This window comes from Mustela nivalis (genome assembly GCF_964662115.1).
Source record: "Mustela nivalis genome assembly, chromosome: 16".
Taxonomy (NCBI): Eukaryota; Metazoa; Chordata; class Mammalia; order Carnivora; family Mustelidae; genus Mustela; species Mustela nivalis.
Genome location: NC_139035.1, coordinates 32942302 through 32962578, shown reverse-complemented (window position 1 = coordinate 32962578; position 20277 = coordinate 32942302). Strand labels below are relative to the sequence as shown.

General features: G+C 39.8%; 1 long non-coding RNA gene and 1 pseudogene across 4 annotated transcripts in view; one reads left to right on the top strand and one right to left on the bottom strand.

Annotated features, from left to right (window-relative positions):
• Window positions 1–20277, bottom strand: part of LOC309850289 — an 85878-nt gene that overhangs the window by 64543 nt on the left and 1058 nt on the right. The gene's annotated exons all lie outside the window — the stretch shown is intronic.
• On the top strand, window positions 170–20251 carry LOC309849540 (protein BEX1 pseudogene; annotated as a pseudogene). The gene is made up of 2 exons: window positions 170–179; window positions 19512–20251. The product of its transcript is annotated as a protein BEX1 pseudogene (transcript).

The following is a 20277-nucleotide window of genomic DNA, read 5'->3' as shown; positions in this document are numbered from 1 at the left end:
ACTGGGAGCACAGATCACCAGGAGCCACTTTAGCTGGTGTCTACCACCACAGCATATTCACATTTGTCTCATCAGGTACAGCAGTATAGCAACAGTTGGGCAGTTTACGTTGGCAGTTACATCAAAGAGAGGACCCAACTCAGAAGTCCTAACCTATTTTGGACGCACAATGAGAGCAGGTATGTCAAATCTCCCTATAGCTATACACCAACACACACACACACACACACACACACACACCTGTGGGACTTGACATCCCTGACCAGCCTCTAAAACTACAGAGCATAATTTCAGATTGACTGATGCAAATTTACAGAATTGTACTAGAGAGGCAAGAAGTATGGATTCAGTCACCCCATCCTTGATTTACTAAAAGGTTGGTAAACTTTCATAGAGAAGAATCTACAAATGAGGCTGAGAAAAAGAAAGTTACTATCTTAGGCTAGTTTACAGGGAAACAGCCTGAAACAAAGGCTTAAGTGTACATTCCTTATTGAGGAGTGTGAACCAGGAAGCAGAATCAAGGGATGCGGAGGAGCAGGAAAGATGCAAGACCACTGCAAAGGTGCATTACCAAACTGGACACTACTGTGGGTGACTGGCTGTGGAATCCAGGGGACTGCCAAGGAGTTGCCTGAAATACATCTCATGAAATACATGTCAATTAGAGTTAAAGGGGTTAGTATTTTTCATTTGGATCCCATCCCCCACTGCTCAAACTTTTCCCCCCAAAGGCATGAGCCCCAATACTCCTGAGTTGCATAAGCATGAGCACCACAGTTGGTTTCCACAGCATTCTTCACTATGGAGTCAACAGACAAACCCCAGTTGGAGAGTGAGAGGCAAGCTCCATGGGCCTGATGGGAGGTATTGCCAGATTGCACCTAGAGAATGCTGCAGGGAACAGGTTGCTACAGCAGCAGTTGGAGTAAAAGATAAGTGAGTCTAAGACACTCTGAAATGGTTCACAATAGCTGTCTGATACAGGAACAAATCTGAAAGCAGCAGTCAGTGGAGGGACTGGGGGGGACTCCAGTTATGGGGCTCCCTTTTTGAAAAACCTAAATTGTTCAATATCTTAGTTTGGGCTTCTTCAAAAAGCAGACTTTGAGTGCAGGGCTTTGGGCACAGAAGGTTTATTTGTGAGGCGATTCTAAGGACAGAAGAGGACATGGGAAAAGTGAGACAGAAAAGGGAGAAAAGTCAGCAAGTGTGCTTTATTGAGTGGGGTTAATGAGTTGGTTAGTAGCGAGTAGTTTTACACTGTCATGGGTATGCAACAAGGCTCAATCCCACTGAGGATCTTCTGAGAAACCATGTGCAACAACAAAGACTTGTCCCAGTGACAGTGAGGAGGCTGGAGCATTTATTCACCAACCCCAACCCCAACTGGTTGAACATTGCCCCCATGAGTGTAACTCCCCCTCCACACTTGTGTGTTGCACCTGCCTATAGCAGAACAAGCTCTCATGGGGCTGAAGAGAGCCTTCAGGCAAAGGAAAGAGACATGGGGTCTTGAGGTAAGAAACTCAGTGTGTGGAAATCATCTTCATAGAGAACTTAAGAAGGCCAAGAGGATATGAAGCAGAATGTAGACGGTGTTTGCTACAGATAGTTTTCCTTTGGATTCAGGAAGAAGCCCATTCTGTGCAAAGTTTTAGTCTTTTCTCTCCTACAGTATAATTCCACTTTAAAACGGGCCCAAAGTACCTGTGAAGAGATGCATGTGTATTTGCACAGTCTAACTGGTGATCCTGGGTAAACAGAGGGGTAGTCTACCCCAGGCCCATGTCTTCCCTGAAGGACACCATGTCAAGATTTCCTCTCAGTGACCAGCAGTACAAAGAACAGTGCCACAAATCTGACTAGGTGTCCAGAAGAGAACCAAGTGGGCAGCTTAAGGGAAATGTGAAACAACTTCCCTGTGATCTCTACACTGACCTCTGGAAGGGAAGGGCAGGTAGAGGCTTAGACTACAATTTGGTGGCAGAGTGTTTAATGGCTTAGGGTTGGGGGAGGGGTTGAAGTCAGAAGAAAAGTCATCTATAAAAATAAAGAGAGGTGAGTAGTAGGGTTAGAGAAATGAAAACAAAGAGTATCTGAAATGGCCCTTTTTGAGAATGAGAAAATGAGCTGCCTTTAAAGGACTGTTGGGAGGTATGGTGAGTCATATTGAACTGGAGTCAATCAGTTCCTAGAGTGGCAGTGTGCCCAGTGGCTTGATTCTTGTGAGCCAGGCTCAGACCCAGGAATAGATTCATAAAAGTGGGTGTCACCTTGGTGTTTTCTCTCTTACTGGGTTATCAACTCATTACAATTTGCCCATCTGGTTAGAGATTCTTGCATCTCTTTCTCCACCTATAAAGTGGAGAAACATGGGGCATGTTACTAGACAAAGAGAGCCTCTGAACTCCAGGATTATTTTAGATAAGTCTCTTTTTCTCTCATATGGTTATGAGCCCCTTAAAGCTATGGACTGTGCATTATATATCTTTGTGTTCCAAGTATCTCAAAATTATGATGTAAATATTTGTGGAATAATGATGGAATGAATTTTAAATCCTCTGGATTCAACAGATACAGTCTGTGACTTCTTTGCTCCAAACTAAGAAATTGTTGAAAAACAGAAAAAAACTTAAGAACTAGGGAAACTTTTTCTGGGTTATTATTAAAATGGGAAGAAAAAGAAAAAAAGATAAGATTGAGTTAGTCTGAAAACCCAACAATTTAAGACCTTAAAAGACAACTTTCACTTTAAAAGAAATGTAGTTAAATATGTAAAACACTTAGCTGGCAAAAATGATGTATGCATATTTATATTCCACTCTTTTCCATAGGGATTTGAAATAGCTTCATGCGTATTTGTAGGAAAAAAAATACAATTACTTTAAGACTTTTGTGTAAAACAGTATTATTTGCAGTGAGATATTAAACCCCAAAGACGGTATTCAGTGGTGGACTGGAAGTTCAGAGAACTACAAGACAATATGGCGGGGAGGAGTCAAGATGGTGGAGAAGTAGCAGGCTGAGGCTACATCAAGTAGCAGGAGATCAGCTAGATAGCTTATCTAAACACTGCAAACACCTACAAATCCAACGGGAGATCAAAGAAAAGAACAGCAATTCTAGAAACAGAAAATCAACCACTTTCTGAAAGGTAGGACTGGCGGAGAAGTGAATCCAAAGCGACAGGAAGATAGACCGTGGGGGGAGGGTCTGGCTCCCAGCAAGTGGTGGAGCAACGGAGAACAAAATCGGGACTTTTAAAAGTCTGTTCTGCTAAGGGACATCGCTCCAGAGGCTAAACCGGGGTGAAGCCCACATGGAGTCAGCATGGCCCCAGTTCCCGCAGGGTCACAGAAGGATCCGGGGTGTCTGAGTGTCACAGACACTAATACCCTGTGGGTATTAGAACAGGGAAGCTGGGACGCCTGGATGGCTAAGTTGGTTAAGTGGCTGCCTTCGGCTCAGGTCATGATCCCCGGGTCCTGGGATTAAGAACCACATCAGGCTCCTTACTCGGCAGGGAGCCTGCTTCTCCCTCTGCCTCTAGCCTGCCACTCTGTCTGCCTGTGCTTGTGCTCTATCTCTTTCTCTCTCTAACAAATAAATAAAATCTTTTTTTTTTTAAGATTTTATTTATTTGTCAGAGACAGAGGGAGAGAGAGCGAGCGAGCACAGGCAGACAGAGAGGCAGACAGAGGCAGAGGGAGAAGCAGGCTCTCTGCCGAGCAAGGAGCCTGATGTGGGACTCGATCCCAGGACCCTGGGATCATGACCTGAGCCGAAGGCAGCTGCTTAACCAACTGAGCCACCCAGGCGTCCCCAAATAAATAAAATATTAAAAAAAAAAAAAGCCAGCTGCAGAGACAGAGCTGAAGAGTGACCTCTCAGATTGGGGTTACCTTGAACTGGTCGCAGCCTGGGTGAGCTCGGAGCACAGCTGGAGGCCAGAGAGACGGGAGTTATTGGGTGCTATTCTCTGAGAGGGCACTGAGGAGTGGGGCCCCGGGCTCTCGGCTCCTCTGGGCCGGAGACTGGGAGGCCGCCATTTTCATTCCCTTTCTCCAGAACTCCTCGGAAAGCATTCAGAGAACAAAAGCTCCCGAAAGCGAACCTGAGTGGATTACTCAGCCCGGCCCCTGGTAAGGGCGGTGCAATTCCGCCTGGGGCAAAGACACTTGAAAATCACTACTATAGTCCCCTCCCCCAGAATATCAACAAGAAATCCAGCCAGGACCAAGTTCATCTACAAGCATTGCAGTTTCAATACCAAGGAGAGCAGCAGAATTCCAGAGGAGGAGAAAGCAAAGCACTGAACTCATGGCTTTCTCCCCATGATTCATTAGTCTTGCAGTTAATTTAATTTGGTTTTTTCTTCTTTTTTTCAATTTTTTTTTCTTCTTCTTCAGCTAATTTTTTTAAACTTTTACCCTTTTCTCTTTTTAACATTTTGTAACTAGTTTATGTAATATATATTTTTTCTTTTTTATATTCTTTCTTTATTCGTTTTCTTTTTTTAATTGTTTCTTTTTTTTCCTGAACCTCTTTTTATCCCCTTTCTCCCCCTCACGATTTGGGGTGTCTTCTGATTTGGTTAAAGGGTATTTTCCTGGGGTCTTTACCACCCTTTTATTATTTTACTTGGTCCTTCACATACTCTTATCTGGACAAAATGACAAGGCGGAAAAACTCACCACAAAAAAAAAAAAAAAAAAAAGAGAAAAGAAAAGAAAAGAACAAGAGGCAGTACTGAAGGCTAGGGACCTAATCAACGCAGACATTGGTAATACATCATATCTAGAGTTCAGAATAACGATTCTCAAGGTTCTAGCCGGGCTCAAAAAAGGCATGGAAGATATTAGAGAAACCCTCTCGGGAGATATAAAAGCCCTTTCTGGAGAAATAAAAGAACTAAAATCTAACCAAGTTGAAATCAAAAAAGCTATTAATGAGGTTCAATAAAAAATGGAGGCTCTCACTGCTAGGATAAATGAGGAAGAAGAAAGAATTAGTGATATAGAAGACCAAATGACAGAGAATAAAGAAGCTGAGCAAAAGAGGGACAAACAGCTACTGGACCATGACGGGGAGAATTCGAGAGATAAGTGACACCATAAGACGAAACAACATTAGAATAATTGGGATTCCAGAAGAAGAAGAAAGAGAGAGGGAAGCAGAGGTATACTGGAGAGAATTATTAGAGAATATTTCCCTAATATAGCAAAGGGAACAAGCATCAAAATCCAGGAGGCGCAGAGAACCCCCTTCAAAATCAACAAGAATAGGTCCACACCCCATCACCTAAGAGTAAAATTTACAAGTCTTAGTGACAAAGAGAAAATCCTGAAAGCAGCCCGGGAAAAGAAGTCTGTAACATACAATGGTAAAAATATTAGATTGGTAGCAGACTTATCCACAGAGACCTGGCAGGCCAGAAAGAACTGGCATGATATATTCAGAGCAATAAATGAGAAAAACATGCAGCCAAGAATACTATATAAAGCTAGGCTATCATTGAAAATAGAAGGAGAGATTAAAAAGCTTCCAGGACAAACAAAAACTGAAAGAATTTGCAAACACCAAACCAGCTCTACAGGAAATATTGAAAGGGGTCCTTTAAGCAAAGAGAGAGTCTAAAAGTAGTAGATCAGAAAGGAACAGAGACAATATACAGTAACAGTCACCTTATAAGCAATACAATGGCACTAAATTCATATCTCTCAATAGTTACCCTGAATGTTAATGGGCTAAATGCCCCAATCAAAAGGCACAGGGTATCAGAAGGGATAAAAAAAAAAACAAAACAATCTATATGTTGCCTACAAGAAACTCATTTCAGAACCGAAGACACCTCCAGATATAAAGTGAGGGGGTGGAAAACAATTTACCATGCTAATGGACATCAGAAGAAAGCAGGGGTGGCAATCCTTATTCAGATCAATTAGATTTTAAGCCAAAGACTATAATAAGAGATGAAGAAGGACACTATATCATACTCAAAGGATCTGTCTAACAAGATCTAATAATTTTAAATATCTATGCCCCTAACATGGGAGCAGCCAACTATAAAACCAATTAATAACAAAATCAAAGAAAAACATCAACAATAATACAATAATAGTAGGGGACTTTAACACTCCCCTCACTGAAATGGACAGATCATCCAAGCAAAAGATCAACAAGGAGATAAAGGCCTTAAATGACACACTGGACCAGATGGACATCACAGATATATTCAGAACATTTCATCCCAAAGCAACAGAATACACATTCTTCTCTAGTGCACATGGAACATTCTCCAGAATAGATCACATCCTCGGTCCTATATCACTTCTCAACCGGTATCAAAAGATTGGGATGATGGGGCGCCTGGGTGGCTCAGTGGGTTAAGCCGCTGCCTTCGGCTCAGGTCATGATCGCAGGGTCCTGGGATCGAGCCCCGCATCGGGCTCTCTGCTCAGCAGGGAGCCTGCTTCCTTCTCTCTCTCTCTGCCTGCCTCTCTGCCTGCTTGTGATCTCTCTCTGTCAAATAAATAAATTTAAAAAAAAAAAAAAAAGATTGGGATGATTCCCTGCATATTTTCAGTCCACAATGCTCTGAAGCTAGAACTCAATCACAAGAGGAAATTTGGAAAGAACCTAAATACATGGAGACAAACAGCATCCTTCTAAAGAATGAATGGGTCAACCAGGAAATTAAAGAAGAATTGAAAAAATTCATGGAAACAAATGATAATGAAAACACAACGGTTCAAAATCTGTGGGACACAGCAAAGGCAGTCCTGAGAGGAAAATATATAGCGGTACAAGCCTTTCTCAAGAAACAAGAAAGGTCTCAAGTACACAACCTAACCCTACACCTAAAGGAGCTGGAGAAAGAAGAAGAAAGAAACCCTAAACCCAGCAGGAGAAGAGGAATAATAAAGATGAGAGCAGAAATCAATGAAATAGAAACAAAAAAAAAAACAATAGAACAAATCAATGAAACTAGGAGCTGGTTCTTTGAAAGAATTAGTAAGATTGATAAACCCCTGGCCAGACTTATCAAAAAGAAAAGAGAAAGGGGGGCGCCTGGGTGGCTCAGTGGGTTAAGCCGCTGCTTTCGGCTCGGGTCATGATCTCAGGGTCCTGGGATCGAGTCCCGCATCGCGCTCTCTGCTCAGCAGGGAGCCTGCTTCCTCCTCTCTCTCTCTGCCTGCCTCTCTGCCTACTTGTGATCTCTCTCTGTCAAATAAATAAATAAATCTTTAAAAAAAAAAAAAAGAAAAGAAAAGAGAAAGGACCCAAATAAATAAAATCATGAATGAAAGAGGAGAGAAACGAGAAATACAAACTATTATAAGAACATATTATGAACAACTCTATGCCAACAAATCTGACAATCTGGAAGAAATGGATGCATTCCTAGAGACCTATAACTACCACAACTGAACCAGGAAGAAATAGAATGCCTGAACAGACCCATAACCAGTAAGGAGATTGAAAGAGTCATCAAAAATCTCCAAACAAACAAAAGCCCAGGGCCAGACAGCTTCCCAGGGGAATTTTACCAAACATTTAAAGAAGAACTAATTCCTATTCTCCTGAAACTGTTCCAAAAAAGAAATGGAAGAAAACTTCCAAACTCATTTTATGAGGACAGCATCACCTTGATACCAAAACCAGAGAAGAATCCCATCCAAAAAAAGAACTACAGACCGATATCCTTGATGAACACAGATGCGAAAATTCTCACCAAAATAGGATTCAATAGGATTCAACAGTACATTAAAAGGATTATTCACCAAGACCAAGTGGGATTTATTCCAGGGCTGGAAGGTTGGTTCAGCATCCGCAAATCAATCAATGTGATACAACACATTAATAAAAGAAAGAACCAGAACCATATGATACTCTCAATAGATGCTGAAAAAGAATATGGCAAAGTACAGCATCCCTTCCTGATCAAAACTCTTCAAAGTGTAGGGATAGAGGTCACATACCTCAATATCATCAAAGCCATCAATGAAAAACCCACCGCAAATATCATTCTCAATGGAGAAAAACTGAAAGCTTTTCTGCTAAGATCAGGAACACGGCAGGGATGTCCATTATCACCACTGCTATTCAACATAGTACTAGAAGTCCTAGCCTCATCAATCAGACAACAAAAGGAAATTAAAGGCATCCAAATCGGCAAAGAAGAAGTCAAACTATCACTCTTCACAGATGATATAATACTATATGTGGAAAACCCAAAAGACTCCACTCCAAAACTGCTAGAACTTGTACAGGAATTCAGTAAAGTGTCAGGATATAAAATCAATGGACAGAAATCAGTTGCATTTCTCTACACCAACAAGAAGACAGAAGATAGAGAAATTAAGTAGTCAATCCATTTACAATTGCACCCAAAACTATAAGAAACCTAGGAATAAACCTAACCAAAGAGGCAAAGAATCTATGCTCAGAAAACTATACAGTACTCATGAAATAAATTAAGGAAGACACAAAGAAATGAAAAAATGTTCCATGCTCCTGGATTGGAAGAACAAATATTGTGATAATGTCTATGCTACCTAAAGCAATCTACATATTTAAGGCAATTCCTATCAAAATCCCATCCATTTTTTTTCAAAGAAATGTAACAAATAATCCTAAAATTTGTATGGAACCAGAAAAGATCTCAAATAGCCAGAGGAATATTGAAAAAGATAGCCAAAGTTGGTGGCATCACAATTCCAGACTTCAAGCTCTATTACAAAGCTGTCATCATCAAGACAGCATGGTACTGGCACAAAAACAGACACATAGATCAATGGAACAGAATAGAGAGGCAGAAATAGATCCTCAACTCTATGGTCACGTAATCTTCGATAAAGCAGGAAAGAACATCCAATGGAATAAATTTATGAAAGTCTTTTCAACAAATGGTGTTGGGAAAATTGGACGGCCACATGCAGAAAAATGAAACTGGATCATTTCCTTACACCACACACCAAAATAGACTCAAAATGTATAAAGGACCTCAATGTGAGAAAGGAATCCATCAAAATCCTTGAGGAGAACACAGGCAGCATCCTCTTCTACCTCAGCTGCAGCAATATCTTCCTAGGAGCATCACCAAAGGCAAGGGAAGCAAGGACAAAAATGAACTATTGGGACTTCATCAAGATCAAAAGCTTTTGCACAGCAAAGGAAAGAGTTAACAAAGCCAAAAGACAACTGACAGAATGGGAGAACATATTTGCAAACGACATATCAGATAAAGGGCTAGTATCCAAAATCTATAAAGAATTTATCAAACTCAACACCCAAAGAACAAATAATCCAATCAAGAAATGGGCAGAGGACACGAACAGACATTTCTGCAAAGAAGACATCCAGATGGCCAGGAGACACATGAAAAAGTGTTCCACATCACTCGGCATAAGGGAAATACAAATCAAAACCACAATGAGATATCACCTCACACGAGTCAGAATGGCTAAAATTAATGTCAGGAAATGACAGATGCTGGCGAGGATGCGGAGAAAGGGGAACCCTCCTACACTGTTGGTGGGAATGCAAGCTGGTGCAACCACTCAGGAAAACAGCTTGGAGGTTCCTCAAAATGTTGAAAATAGAACTACCCTATGACCCAGGAATTGCTCTACTGGGTATTTGCCCTAAAGATACAAACATAGTGATCCGATAGGGCATGTGCACCTGAATGTTTATAGCAGCAATGTCTACAATAGCCAAACTATGGACAGAACCTAGATGTCCATCAACAGATGAATGGATAAAGAAGATGTGGTATATATACACAATGGAATACTATGCAGCCATCCAAAGAAATGAAATCTTGCCATTTGCGACGATGTGGATGGAATGAGAGGGTATCATGCTTAGCGAAATAAGTCAATTGGAGAAAGACAACTATCATATGATCTCCCTGATATGAGGAAGTGGAGATGCAACATGCGGGGTTAAGGGGGTAGGAGAAGACTGAATGAGACAAGATGGGATTGGGAGGGAGACAAACCATAAGTGACTCTTAATCTCACAAAACAAACTGAGGGTTGCCGGGGAGAGGGGGTTTGGGAGAGGGTGGTTGGGTTATGGACATTGGGGATGTGCTATGATGTGCTATGTGCTATGATGTGCTATGATGAATGCTTGAAGTGTGTAAACCTGGTGATTCACAGACCTGTACCCCTGGGGATAAAAGTACATTATATGTTTATAAAAAATAAAATATTTAAAAAAAGAAAAAATAAATAAACATTACAGTAAAAAAAAGAAAAGATAAATATGGCCTATCTTCCAGAAACAAGAGTGTTAATGATACATTTCTTCTGGGGGTGAGGGGATGAGTGTTGGTGAAGGAGTAATCTTAGGTAGACTGGGGATGATTACTATCTTAGGAAAGCAAAGCATAAAGAGACTCTGATGACTACTTTTATGTATTAACCTGACTGATTTATAGGATGTTCAGATATTTGGTCAAATATTATTTGTAGTGTTTCTTTGAAGGTGTTTTTGGATGACATTAACATTACAATCCTTAGGTGAGTTAAGCATATTGTTCTATCTAATGTGGGTGGGTCTTGTCCAGTCAGTTAAAAATTTAGTAGAATGAAAAGGCTGACCCTCCCATGAGTTAAGAGAAGGCTATGTCAGCTAACCATCAGCCAATCCAGACATGAGCTAGCCCTGCCAAGATCAGCCATGAAAGCCAGCTGAATCCAGCACAAATCAGCTGACCCTAACCAACACACACCAGTGAGTGAAAATAAATGCTTAGTGTCATATGCCCCTGAGATGTTCTGGCTGTTATTATGCAGAAATAGCTGACTGATACACATTTATGTATGTCTGTATTGGGTTGACAATATAACGTGTATTACACTGGGTTACAAAAGGTATGAAAAGCCACCCATCTAGTAAAGCACCATGTTTCTCCTTCATTCCTTGTTGTTTAATGAGGCTTAAAGGAAGTTCATGTCTAGGGAGTGGCTTCTTGCATATTAGAGAATAAGATAAACCCAGAGAAAATAGAGCTGAGAGATGAGAAATGAGAGGTGTGCATGAGTGTATGCAAGAGAGAGACAGAGACAGAGAGACTTAGTAACAGTAAGGGTCCTACACCTGCTGCAAGACCCAACAGCCCCAAATTTGGCCCATGCTAAAGGAAATCACATTATTATGGTAACCAAAAGTAATGAAATTAGATCAGGATATAGCTATGAGATCCTGTAGCCAGACAGAAAGGGAGACAAAACATAGCACCATTGCTAACAGTTACTTATTTAAAAAAAATTCTTTTCAGTGTTCCAGAATTGTTTATGTACCACACCCGTAAGTTACTTTAAAAAAAATCTGTATAAGCCCAGAAAATTGAGTTTCTTCAGGAGACCTGTTGCTTTGTATTGTTATCTCTAGGAATATTTTATTCTAATTAAAGGACGATTGTATTGATTTTGGGTGTCATCTCCTTGGTCTTCTTCTCTTTCTTTGACTTTATTTCTAATCTATACATTTAATAACAATAACTAACATCTGAATATTTAATATATATTAATGACAGGGGTGTGTGTGTGATTACTGTCTAAGTAACAAATTTATAGATCATTCTACACATTGTATTTTGATTACTATCTCCAGTCTACAAGAATATATATTAGGAACCCTTAATTTCATGAGCAGCATTTTTTCTAATACATTTTCAAGTTACTTTCTAAGATTATTTCCACAAATGGACTTAGTTTGTTTCCATTTCAGAGGTTGGCATTTCTAATCTTATCCCCAAATCTTCAGATTACGTCAGAATTTGGATCCTAGACTGATTTTAATTAATATGTTCTTTAAATATCTTTTTCATTAAAAATATGATTTATAAATCCCATTTTGTAATTTATAAAATTGATGGGAAGAAGTGAGTTAGGAAAGGATACTATGTATCATGGGCAGAGTTAAGATGTAAAGTAAACTTGTCACTATCTAGAGTCTTTCCCTTTTTAAAAATTTAGCCAATGAAATCATCACAAAATCATATTTGTATGATCTAGAAATTTAGCAAAAGTTTAAATCACCTTCCCACTTCTAAAAGTCAGGATATGTGTTCACATATAATTCTCCCAGGGTGCTTGGGTGGCTCAGTTGGTTGAGTGTCTGCCTTCAGGTCAGGTCATGATCCCGGGGTCCTGAGATGGAGTCCCAGTTGGGCTCCCAGCTCAGCGGGGCGTCTCCTTCTCCCTCCGCCCCTCTCTCCTGCTTGTTATCTCTCTCTCTCGAATAAAATACATAAGATTTTTAAACAAAACAAATATATAACTCTCCCAGACATTTAAAAGACTTTATTATTTTATGAGACTGACACGCTACCTACTGCGCTAGCGAGGCACCTAAAAGTCTTTATTTTAAAAGACAGGGAGATTGGGGTGCCTGGGTGGCTCAGTCAGTTAAGTGCCTGATTTTGGCTCAAGTCATGATCCCATTATTCTGAGATTGAGCCCAGCATTGTACCCCATGTGGAGCCCAAGTGGAATCCCCCCATTGAGCCCCAGATCAGATTCCCTGCTCAGCAGGGAGCCTACTTCTTCCTCTCCCTCTGCCTGCTGCTCCCCCAGCTTGTGTTCTCTCTCTCCGTCATAAAATAAATAAAATCTCAAAAAAAAAAAAAAACCAGGGAGATTTCATAGTCTCCTTTCATAAACAGTTCCAGAATTGAAACAAACAAACAAACAACAAAAAGAAAAAACAAAAACCTAACTCTTCAAGATATGTCTTTTACTTCTAACTGCAGAATTCATTCATTAAACAAATATTGAGAATTCTATGCACAGGGATTGTACCCAATGCTGAAAATATAAATTAAAACACTGTTCATGTTCTTAAAGCAAAATTCTTTACAGCTAAGTAGAAAAGCTGCAATTCAAAAAGTTCTCCAAAGTTTCAGATAACCAAAACAAAACAGGTGAAATTAAATGACTATACATTTATATTCATTTGCTTAGGAAGGGAAGGGTTAAAAAAAGAAAATTAAAAACCTGTGGGAGTCTAAGTGGAGACCTCGGCTAAACAGTAACAAATGTCAAAGACCCAGAGAATAGAGATGACTCCAGATTTAGTAATATAGGCAGTTGTTTCCAAGAAAGCTTGTTTCATTAGTTTTTAAGTATTTCTATATTTTTATTTGAGAGAGAGAGAGGGAGAGAGCACAAGCTAGGGGAGCAACAGGGAGAGGGAGAAGGAAAAGCAGTATCTCTGCTGAGCAGGGACCCCAACCTTGGCCTCCACGGGATGCTGGATAGGGGCTCCACTCTGGTTCCACATGGGGTTCAACACTGGGCTTGATCCTAGGATCCTGGGACCATGACCTGAACCAAAGTCAGACACTTAACCCACTGAGCCATTCAGGCACCCCTGTTCTTTTCAAATAGTTAAACGAACAGTGTGACAGAGCTTGCTAGCTACCTTTCCGTTCTCATTTCCTACTTCATCCTTAGCAATGGAACCTTGATTTTTAGTGGAGCACTTTGACATTTTCCAGTCTCCTTTGAAGTTAGTGGGCCATGTGACTAAGTTCTGAACATTGATATAGCAACATAAATGGTATGCTATACTTCCAGAAAGTCTTAAAGAGCAGGGTGTGGCCTTCTGCCTTTCTTTCTCTACCTTGGAGTGTGGTCATGATGACTGGCATTCTAACCACCATCCTGGATCACAAGGGCAAAACGGACACTCTAGGAACGGTGGAGAACTGATATAAAAGCAGCCTGCATTGCTCACCCTTTTCGTTGCAGTTGTCTTTTCAGCCCAGGACTGCCTACTTCTGGATATCTTTTACATGAAAAGTAAATTTTCATTTTGTTTAAGGCAGTTATTTGGGGTTTCTCTTAGACGTAGTTGAACTTTGGGTACAAGGAAGGAAGGAAGAAGGAAAAAAAAAAGAAAGAAGGAAAAAGAAAGGTTTTCTAGGACTTAAACATCCTAAAAAATGAAATGATCTACTTTGTGTTGTAGTTTCCTATCTCCCTATCTGCTTAAATGGTGGTTTTAAGGCCAGCTTCAGAAATGGTAGCTATGGGGGTAGGGAGGGCATTGCCAGACCTCTAAAATTATGTGATCCCACCCTCACCCCTCCTTGAGGATCAGTGGCTCCAAGAAAAACAGAAGAAACAAAACAAAAACCTGGAGCTCCTCCCTGTTGTTTGGGCCCTCCCCCACCAAACTGGGCTCAGTGTTGCATAGCCTCACCTGAGTGTTGGGAGTTAAACTTCTGAGACACGAACTTCTAATGTAATAATGAAGAAGAAGCAAAAACCAAATCAATAAACTTTTCAGCAAAATTGTTGTCATAAAGAAAATCATTATGATCCTGGATGGTAAGAATAAAATTTGAGTTCCTCCCCTTGTGCCTAGTGTAGTTGGTGAATTAAGGTATAGTCCACAATTACTGCCCTGCTTAAATTTTTCCTCTTTTGTAAAATGAAGATAATACCCCTTACCCTCTTTCCATCTTTCTTCTTCTGTTCTACCTCTCAACTTCTAGTAGGTGGAAGTGTAGAAGTTCCACCTACTAGAAGTTTAAAAATTATACTTATCTGTGTTTTGTCTATTGATTCTTTAGACATTTATTTCCTCAAAACAGCAATACATACTCATGGCAAAAGAGACCAACTGTAAATGGAATACATGAGATAAAAATCCCCCTTCCATTTCAAACAGTGACACCCCCTCCCCAGCAGTAAACAGTTTCTTTTATACTCTTTCAGAAATACTCTCAGCATGTTCAGGCAGCTACAGCGATTTATGTGTATACATTAGAAAGGAGATATACACATACTGCTATGGTCTGGATATTAGTTTTGTTCAATTCAGTAAACATTTATTAAACATCTACTGTGTACACAGACCTAGATAACCAACTGATAATAGGGTAGAAATAACTGCACTTGGTACTTCAACTTTTGAAATATTACATATATACATACTCTTGTCTATAACTTTAGAGCTACATTGCTCTAAGACACTTAGTTCCATTTTTTCCTTTTCTTATCCATATGAGTAATTTCCTGGAATAGGTTCATATTAGTTCTCATTTCCTTAAAAGACTTCTTCACTTCTCAATCCACTGCAGTTTGGTTCTTTGGCTCATGACCCAGTAAAAGTGGTCTTTCCAAGATCATGTTTTCTTATGTGCCGAAGCACTGTACATATTGGAACCTTACTTTTATTTTTTTTTTTAAAGATTTTATTTATTAACTTGACAGAGAGAAATCACAAGTAGATGGAGAGGCAGGCAGAGAGAGAGAGAGGGAAGCAGGCTCCCTGCTGAGCAGAGAGCCTGATGCGGGACTCGATCCCAGGACCCTGAGATCATGACTTGAGCTGAAGGCAGCGGCTTAACCTACTGAGCCACCCAGGTGCCCCACTTTATGTTTTTTTTAAAGATTTTATTCATTCTTATTTATGAGAAAGAGAGAAAGAGAGGCAGAGGGATAAAGCAGGCTCCCTGCTGCAGGGAGCCCAATGCAGGACTCGATCTAGGACCTTGGCATCATGACCTGAGCTGCAGGCAGTTGCTTAACTGAGCCACTCAGGCACCCAGGAGCCTCAGCTTTAATTACTGACTTCTCTGCTGTCCTGGTTATCCTTTCTCTTTAGAGCTCTCTAAACCTTTGGTTTTAGGAAGTTACACTCTCCTTATTTCTCTACTTTCTCTATTTATGCTCAGTCTCTTTTATGCATTTCTTTTCCTCTGTATGGCCTTTCAATGTTGATGTCCATTCGCTTTTTATCCTCAGCTCATTATACTTCTCATCTTACATCCTCTTCTTGTGTGATTTACTTTGGTCTCATGACCTTGGTTAGCTACAATCAATTGGTAACAAATCCCTCTCTGCACTCTTGATCTTAATTATATATCCAACTACATGCTGGTATCTCCTTATTGAGAAACCAACATATCTGGAAATTATTTCATTCTCCCTGTCCTTCAAATTGGTAAGTCTTCAGTATTCACCAACTCTGTTGTTGACACAATCCACTCAGCCATTCAAGCTAAAATACTGGCGTCAGCTTAGATTCTTCCATTCCTTCTTCCTTTCCATATTCAACCAATCCCCCAATTTTGCTACTTTTACCCAGTTATTTGAATCTATCCCCAATTCTATTCTTGTTACCAATGCCATAACTTAAACCTCATAATTTCTTTTTTTAAATTTATTTTTACTTTTTAATTTTTTAATTTTATTTTTAAATTAAAAAAAAATTAAAAACATGTGCTTTTATCCCCAGGGGCATAATTTCTTTTCCTTTTTTTTTTTTTTTTTAAGATTTTTACTTATTTATTCGACAGAGAGAGATCACAAGTAGGCAGAGAAGAAGGCAGAGCGAGAGGGGGAAGCAGACTCCCTGCCGTGCAGAGAGCCCGATGTGGGGCTCGATTCCAGGACCCTGAGATCATGACCTGAGACGAAGGCAGAGGTTTAACCCATTCAGCCACGCAGGCACCCCTAAACCTCATAATTTCTTAACTAATTCAATGGCCTTCTCATTTATTTCCACATTCAATTTTTACCTAAAATACCAACTGAACTAAATCACTCTCTTGCTTAGAGCCCTCTGCTCCTTTTCCATTATCTAAAAATTGCCTAACTCTTTGAACACTGTCAAGGCCTTTATGTGGTTCAGCCCTTGCCTAACTCTCTAGGCCCATTCTGAATTCACTTCATGCTCCAGGAATATAAAATTATTTGTAGCTCCTTGACAAAACACAATTCAAGATTCTTTGCATATTCCATGCTGTTTTCTTTCCGTTCTTTTTTTTCTTCCTCTATTTTTAAAAAAAAATATTTATTTATTTGACAGAGATCACAAGTAGGCAGAGAGGCAGGCAGAGAGAGGGGGAAGCAGATTCCCCACTGATCTCTCTCTATTCTTAAGCTATCTCCACACCTGACATGGTGGGCATGAACTCACAACCCTGAAATCAAGAGTTGCATGCTCTACTGACTGAGCTAGTCAAGTGGCCCCCGTACTATTTTCTGTACCTGGAATGCTCAATATTTTCCTCATGCTTTTTATGTACTATTTAAGAAATAATTTGATTATCTAATGTTATAAGACAATAAACCATGGTATTTCCTAAAAGACTATTATTTTACCTTTAACTTTTAGGTCCACAATCTATTTAGAGTTTTTTTTTTTTTTTTGCTTTTATTTTTAGTATGAGTAGGCATCAACGTTTTTTGTTTTCCACATAGACATTCAGTTGATCCAGCAACATTTATCAAAGCATCCATTGTTTTCTCCACATTAGTACAGTGTCACCTTTGCATAAATAAAACATTCGCAAGAGTTCTATTTAGTTCCACTGGTCTTCTTTCTAACACCTGGTACTATAAATTCTCCAACTTCGCTCTTCCTCCAGATTGTCTTGGCTGTTCTTGATCTTCTGAATTTCCATTTAAATTTTAGCTTGTCAAATGACACACACACAATCTGCTGGGATGCTAATAGGGATTAGACTAAATCCACTGATCAACTGGGAGACCGACATTTTTACAATATCGAATTTTCCAATCCATGAGCATACTGCATCTGACCAGTTATTTGGATCTTCTCTAATTTCTTTGAAAAATATAATTTTCAGTATAGTGTCCTAATACACCTTTCATTAAGATTTATTCCTAGGTGCCATGTGTTAGATGGTGCCCCCCAAATATCAGGTCCTAATCCCTGGAACCTATAAATGTCACCCTATTTGGAAGAAGGGTCTCTGGAGATGTGATTAAGTTAAGGCTCTTGAGACAAGGAGATGATCCTAGATTATCCAGATGGATCATAATGCTATCAGTGTCTTTATATAATAGAGGAAGGGGAAGATTCATGACACACACAGAAGAGAAGGCAATGTGAAGATGGAGACCGAGATCGGGTGATTCAGCTTCAAACCAAGAAATGCTAGCAGACACCAGAAATGGGAAAAGGCAGGGAACAGATTCTCCCTAAAGCCTCTGTAGCGAGTGTAGCCCTGTTGACACTTTGATTTCACACTTCTGGTGTCCAGAAGTATGACAGTTTATTTTATTTTATTTTTTTTGACAGTTTATTTTAAACCACTTGACTTTGTGATAATTTGTTACAGCTATCATAGAAAGCTAATACACTAGATATTTGATATTTCTGATGCATTCATTCATGTTATCAGTTTCAAAAATTCATTTTCTAATTGTTTAGTGCTAGTATTTTAAAACATCATTGCTCTTTATATACTGACTATATCCAGCAACTTGCTAAATTCAGTATTAATACTAAAGGTTTATAGATTATAATTATATATACAGCCTATCATTTTTCTCCAGTTAACAAATTAATTTCTTTCCAATCCTTATACATTGTGGGGGGCACCTGGGTGGCTCAGCCAGGTAAGTGTCTATCTTTAGCTCATGATCTCAGGGTCCTGGAATCAAGACTGAAGTCAGGTTTCCTGCTCAGTGAAGAGTCTGCTTTTCTCTCTCCCTCTGCCCCTCCCCCAAACTCATGCTCTTTCTCTGGCTCTCTCAAATAAATTAAAAACAAAACAAATCAAAACAAAACAATCCTTGTAAATTTTTTTCTTTGCCTTTTTTTTTTTTTTTTCTGGGATATCCAGTACAATAGTGAAGCTTTTCCTCTGATCTCTTTTGATATTAGAACTATGAGATATATCTATTCCAAATTTAAACTTCAATGAAAACAGTAAGAAATTTTTTTAATACAGTAAAAAAGCAGTCAAACAAACAAAATATTGTTTGTTAACAAATCCAGAGACCTTTTCTTAAACCCTTCTCATGATTCTTCATCATTGGACATTATTCTTTCTTAAGCTTTCTTCTTCCTTGACCAGATTCATTTCCTCTAACCCCTTATTGATATCCGCAGAATTTTCTTCTTAGGCTTTTCCTAATTTCATACTGTTCTTATTAACTGTTCAGAAATCATTTTAAGGCCTTATTCTTTTTCAGAAGCAGGTCAGCTTCAGGTGTTCTCCTTTTCTTTGGGGCAAAACAGAAAGAAAAGCCCCCATCCCTGAGGTTCTTCTCCCACGAGTGGAATGCGTTCTGTCCCCTTTGTTGTACTCGAGAGAAGTGTGGAATCTTCTTTAAGGGTTTTACTAATCATTAGAAATAAGTACAAAAGTCCCCAAATTAAAACGTTTTAATCCTTGATCTATAAGCAGAAATTCCTTTCAATAGAAAAGAGGCTGAAAGTGTTGCAAAGTTGAGGAGTTAGGAAGCATGCTGGCCAAAGGGAATCAGAGCGACATTTACTTTTCATGAATTCACTTAGTTCATGGTCGAGCCTTTGCATTACAGGACCAGAGATGCTGAATCATGTTATTTGGAAGTTTGCGTATAAAAATAAAAACACCAGGCTGTAGCGTCAGAGCCGGCCTTCGCTCGCTCAATTCTCGGTGTCTACACCCGGTGGCCGTGCGGGCCAGAAGCGGTCCCGAAGAGTCAGACGCGGAGGGGAAGCAGGTGTGGAGGTCTAAGTGTCAGGGCGGCGCACTCTCGGCGAGAATCGGGAGGAGGAGGAGACTGCAAGGATAGGCCCAGGGGCAGTGGCGTCCAAAGAGGAACAAGCAGTAAAAAATCTCAACGTGGAGAATGCCAAACAGGAAAATGAAAAAAAAAAAGGATGAAAAGGAGCAAGCTGCTAATAAAGGAGAGCCTTTGGCCCTCCCTTTGGAAGCTGGTGAATATTGTATGCCTAGAGTAAATCGTAGGCGGTTCCGTGTTAGGCAGCCCATCCAGCAGTATAGATGGGACATGATTCAGAGGCTTGGAGAACCACAGGGAAGAACGAGAGAGGAGAATATGGAAAGGATTGGGGAGGAGATGAGACAGCTGATGGAAAAGCTGACTGAAAAGCAGTTGTTCAGTCATAGTCTGCGGGCAGTTAGCACCGACCTCCTCACCATGACCATCATGATGAGTTTTGCTTTATGCCTTGAATCCTGATGTTTTTCCTGAAGTTAACAGGAAGACACACCTTCCTAAAGTTAATGTTCTCAGTGTACCTTTATTGTCAACCTTTTGGTGTTACATGTTTCTTGTGGGTCTCCTATGACCAACTTCTAACTGAATGTTGTATTTTGACCCAAAATGTAAGATTCTGTCAGCAAGGGAGTTTTACCCTATTGCATGGCAAGATGTTCAGTATATATTGTGAAGTTAATAAAGCAGTTTAAAAGACAAAAAAAAAAAAAAAAAATTAAAAAAAATAATAAAAACACCAGTGTATTCATTTACAATGAAA